Source organism: Carex rostrata, chromosome 13 (assembly GCF_964058835.1).
Source record: "Carex rostrata chromosome 13, lpCarRost1.2, whole genome shotgun sequence".
NCBI lineage: Eukaryota > Viridiplantae > Streptophyta > Magnoliopsida > Poales > Cyperaceae > Carex > Carex rostrata.
The window spans coordinates 5,477,165-5,483,164 of NC_135930.1; positions in this window are offsets into that span (position 1 = coordinate 5,477,165).

Sequence of the window (6,000 nt, forward strand, 5' to 3'; positions counted from 1 at the left end):
GAAATTAATGAAGTTTGAAGTGGCATTTTGACAATTTCAAAACACAGATTCTCAAACTTAATTACTACTTTGATAACGGATTGGGAGTACCTTGGTTTTAAATGATGAAGCTAGTGTTCGCACAGAATATATGCTACAAAGTTTCAGTATAGCAAGCTATACTTTTTAAACCTTTGTTATACTCTGTCAAATCAGATAGTAAGTGCACTATCCTATCGATGAGTATGCTCAGGTATCGATCCACAGGGACGGAAGAAAATGACCGGACTCGTCTTAAAATTACTTGAGATTCTAGAAGTGAGAAAAATTGGTTTGATTTAATCCTAACAATTCTACTGATTTATGACAAGTTTAAAAGACAATAAAAAGAATTAAAGTTGTTTTCAAATGATAAAAAGGCGTTTCCAGGGTTCAGATTTCATTTCTGTTCAGCCCCGAGGCATACGGCCCGTATGGGAATCCATACGGCCCGTAGGGGACCCCGAGTTAATGCTGCAGCTACTGTTTTCTGTGTTGATACTAATGTTTAGGGTTTCTATCGACCAGATCTAGATACCTAACCTCAACTTTCGCATTTTGGCCTAGTACCCGATTACCGGACTCAAATACTTCCCTCTTAGATGCGTTAAACCTCAACTTTCGCATTTTGGCCTAATTTATCTAAGTTACTTGTTGGTTTACTAAAAGTATCCAAGAACTTTCGCCTCAAGGAAAGTTTCACCTTTCGGGTACTCCTTGGTTTCACCCTACTTCATATACTTTATTCGGTTGGATTAAATGTCATAGACTTGGCTCCTAACACTTAGATGTGCGCATTCATCTAACGGGATGACTAATCAATTCAAGCAAGCACAAATAAAGCAATCAAAATACTACTCAACAAAGTAAAAACAAAGCATTCAACACAAAATCCAAGTAGCATGCAAACAAAACCAAACTAGAAACTACATCTTAGCCCTAGAAACAAAGTAAATTAGTTACTCATGTTCATAAGATAACACAAATAACAGAAAATAAAAGAGTTCATGACAAAACAGTGGAGAAATCCGAAGATCCGTTGCAAACTCGCGTTTTCCACTTCTCTTCTTCTTCTCCTCTCTTGTCTTTTGCTCCAAGAAAGCTTGTCCAAGTTCCAGTGGTGAATCCCCCTCTTTTTTTGGTGAGGAAATATCTCATTTAATGCCCTGGATCGCGTGTGCAGAGGCTTCCTTTTCGGCCTCCTTGATTTCAGCTGATTTCAGATCCTGCTGGATTTTTCCGATTTAGCACCCTACGGCCCGTAGGGGACCCCATACGGCCCGTAGGGCTGTGTTTTGTCTTGGAGACTATGTGTCTCTGTTGTGGAATCTTCTGTGTGGTTGGGCAGATCCTGTACGGCCCGTAGGGTATGTCATACAGGCCGTACGAAAAATTGTCAGATCCAGTTTTTCGCCCTTTTTCCTGCAAAATACCAAACAAAACATAGCAGTACCACATTTCTTCGAAATATAAGTAAAAAGTCCACATTTATAGGCTTTAAAACACAGGTTTAAGTATAAATTAGGGCTATAAATTAGACATAATATGGAGATATCAAATTCCCCCAAGCTTGAACTTTGCTTGTCCTCAAGCAAAAATTCTAACTTAGGTGTGATTCTGGTTGTTGGACTTACCTAAATGCAAGTTAATCTACTAAGAGGAAAATTTGCATGGTCTTGCGTTCGTTAGAAACCTATTAGAGTCATTTTGGATAGTGATTTGGTTTCCTTTGGTCCATTTTGATTCACCCCACAATTCAATCAATCAAAACCCCATATTCAAGAATGTATTGCTATTTGTAAGCACCAAGTAATCAAACGCATCAATAGTTCATTTTCTACCAAGTTTATGCCCTCATTTGTAGTGATTTGTTTTTCTTTGATACCCCCCCCAAGCTTGAAACAAGCTTAGGTCAGAAAGTCGCGGACTACATGTGTTGACATGTGCAAAGATTTTTTTTATTTTTTTGGGAGACGAGCTCAAAGGCGCCCTTAATGGACTTATTGCCAGTACTCTTATTTTCTCCATCTTTTTTTTTTTTTTTATATATATATTTTAATTTGTTTGCACATATCATGAATACACATATCCAATGGTATTCTCTCATACCAATGGATATCCCAACCTTTCTATTGTTTTCAAATCTCATTTCTCTATTTTTACAAGGCACAGTTCGGTTTTAAATGCTTTTTTGGTACAATTCAATTCTCAGCTCTACAAAGTCCCAAAACAAACTATCATATACAGTTCTTTCAACCAAATGTGTGGTTACTTTCAATTTCACAAATTCCACCATCTCTCAATCAAAATTTCTCAATTTGGTCCCTAATTCACGCAATTCACACAAATTAATCCTCGAAACATGCAAACACAAAAACAAAAAGAACAAAACTACATGCAACTAAACAAATCAACTAATCACCCCCCCAAGCTTAGTCTGAGCATTGTCCTCAATGCTTCAAGACATGCAAGCAAGTAAACTAAGATAAAAAGATAAAAGCTGGGGTAGTGAAAACAAACCTGATCAGTAGTCATAGGAGGGGTCGAAGCGCCAGTCACGAAACTGGTCCTCAATGTCACCAAGGCGCTGAGCATAATCAAACATGTGGCCACTGATCTCATCCAAGCGCTCGCCGTGAATGTCCGTCTGCTGCTGGATAGCTGTGATGTGACGGCCCTGCTCCAGCTGAGTATCCCTGATGTCCCTCATGATGGAGTAGATATCCCTAAGAGTAGGGTCAGCCAGGTGTGGGGGTGCAGACTGTGATGGTGGTGGCTGGGTAGAAGAGCTGGGTGCATCAGAGGTCGGTGGTGGAGGAGCTGTGATCAACCAGGTGGATGGGTCATGTGGTGAGATGGAGGGGCCAAATGGTAACCTGCGTGAGGCACCATTCTCAAAGCGCCAATCATAGAGGTCCTGGTGACCCGCTGGGCCACGGGAGATAGAGATGAATAGGCCCTGGCGGTAGCTGTCAGCATCCATAATGGTGGGACCGGTGCATGGCTCTCTACCCGGTATTGCTCCTAATCCAAGCTTTCGCTTAATAAGCTCAACATAGGCCCCTATTTTGATCTTGCCACCACTCTTCTTGTTTTCGCGCTGCTGGATCCAGTGCTGGACCATGAGAAGGGCTAGGTCCGGAGACTCGGTGTCTGGATGGAGCATAGTGTCCATAAGCATGAGATCACAAGTGTTGGCGCGGTTCAGAGTCTCTCCTCGCGCAAAGATGGTAGAAGCGAGGGCGCGCTGGATGATACGGAGAACGGGGTGAGGGATGAAGCGGGCTCGGTATTCTGAACTGGCCGATCTAGGGCAGCCAGTGATCATGCCCCAGAAGGTATCCCTATCCCATCCCTCACGGAAACTGAGGGTGTCAGAAGTGGGCTCTCGTCGGAAACTGAACCACTCGCGAAGAGTAGGAAAATAGACTCGGTGAGTGCTATTGCACAGCCGGAATTTGATGAAGGGGACATCTTGATTGTCCCTCTTAAGCTCGAGAGAAGAGAGAAATTCCTTGGTGTCCATTGCGTAGGCTGGGAGGCGAAGGTTCCAAAAATCTATGCCAAATCCAACTCCAGCAGTTAGGAGGACGAAATCATCCTCCACTCCAAAACTGTGGAGTGTGCCTAGGTCGACCATTGCTGTGTTCTCAAACTTCTTCTTTTGGAGATTGATGAAGTTTTCGTACATCCGACGAGTGGGCATCTCAAAATACCGTTCCGCAAAGCGGTTGGATCGGTCGGTGTATTCACCAGAGTGGGTTTGGTCAGAGCCAGAGTCATATGGCTCAGGGACTGGATGGGGTGGTGGTTGTGGTGTTCGGTCTTGGCGGCTCTTTCTGCGGTGTTCACTAGACATGGCTGTCAGGTACCTCTGGTACGGCCTGTAAGGTTATGGTAGAGTTGGTTGTGGTTCTCGGCAGGGATTGTCTACGGGCTGTAAGGGTTGGTGTACAGGCCGTAGGGTCTTGGTGGTTTTTGTTGGGGTTTGGGTTTCGACTGGTGGATTGACAGTGGTGGCCGAGAGATCGGAGGAGAAGGTGGAAAAACAAAGAAAAATGGTAGAAAATGAGTAAAAATAGAAAAGGAGAAAGGTAAGGGTGCTTACCTTGGAGAAGAAGGAGGGGAGGCGGCCGGCGGGTGAGTGTGGTGGAAAAAATGGCGAGAGAGAGACGGCGGCGGTCGGGTCAGCGTGGAGAACGGCGCGGGTCCTTTCTGCAGTGGCGAGATCGGGCGGCTAGTGGCGGAGGCGAGCGGAGGAGAAGTTGGCGGCGGCTAGGGTTTAGGGGTACGGCTTCTCGTGCGGCCCGTAGGAGGAAGACGACAAGGTGGGGTTTGGTGGGTCAGGGTTTGTCGGGTACTGTCAGGAGGGGGGGTATAAAAAGGTAGACGGGTGAGTTGAAGGGACGCGAAGAGAGAGAGTCGCGACTCTTGGGTGTCCGCGCCGAATGGATACCCTACGGCCTGTAAGGAAACTGGTACGGGCCGTATGAACGCCCAGAATTGTATTTTTCTCCTATCTGATCTGGTTTGAAAGATAACTAAAAATCGAAGAATCAGAATTAAACTAATACGAAATTAAACATGCAAAAACTGAAACTAAAATAAAAGAAATGACTAAACCAAATAAAAATAAATTAAAAAGTGCTTGGGTTGCCTCCCAAGAAGCGCTTGTTTTAGGTCCTTAGCTAGACCACCTTGCAAATTAAGTTTCAATCGGAGCGGGGTCAGAAAGAAACTGAACGCTCCGCTCATTCATCAGGTGGTCAGCAACGTAATGCTTGAGGCGCTGACCATTCACCTTGAAGGTACCACTTTCCGTGCTCCAGATATCGACTGCTCCAAAAGGATACACTTTCTTCACTTGAAATGGGCCGGACCACCTTGACTTGAGTTTACCTGGAAAAATTCTCAATCTAGAATTAAACAAAAGTACAAGATCTCCCTCTTTGAATTGGCGAGGCGAAATGCGTTGGTCATGCAATCGCTTCGTCTTTTCCTTGTAAAACCTAGCATTCTCATACGCATGCAGCCTCATTTCCTCCAACTCATGTAAGTCGAGGACACGTTTTTCTCCAGCTGCAAGTAGGTCCATGTTGATTGCTCTTGTGGCCCAGAATGCCTTGTGCTCAATTTCAACAGGGAGGTGGCACGACTTTCCATACACCAGCTTGTAAGGACTCATGCCAATTGGTGTCTTGAATGCAGTGCGGTAGGCCCAAAGTGCATCATGCAGCTTGAAAGCCCAATCCTTCCTTGTCCTTGCCACCGTTTTCTCTAAAATCGACTTGATTTCCCTGTTAGAAATCTCGGCTTGGCCATTAGTTTGAGGATGGTAAGAAGTGGATACCTTATGAGTCACCCCATGTCGGCTCAAGAGACTGTTGAATTGTCGATTGACGAAGTGCTTGCCTCCGTCACTGATAACAGCTCGAGGTACCCCGAAACGAGGGAAAATGATCTCATTGAAAAGCCTTTTCACAGAATTCGAGTCAGCCTTGCGGCATGCCATTGCCTCTACCCACTTCGACACATAGTCTACTGCCACCAAAATATACTCATTCCCTCGAGAGGAAGGGAATGGACCCATGAAATCAATGCCCCAAACATCAAAAATCTCTACCTCTAGGATAAAGTTGAGAGGCATTTCACTTCGTCTCGTCATGTTTCCGGTTCTTTGGCACCTGTCACAAGCTAGAACAAAAGATCTTGCATCTTTGAAAAGAGAGGGCCAAAAGAAACCAGATTGTAATACCTTGGCAGTAGTCTTGGAGTATGAAGAGTGTCCTCCATAAGCGGATGAGTGGCAATGTGCAAGAATAGAACTTGTTTCCTCGTGTGGAACACAGCGTCGGTATATGCCATCAATTCCAATCTTGAAGAGGTAGGGCTCATCCCAAAAGTAGTACTTGGCATCAGACTTGAGTTTCTTCTTCTGCTGGTGGGACATTGTGCCAGGCAAATCTCCAGAGACCAGGTAAT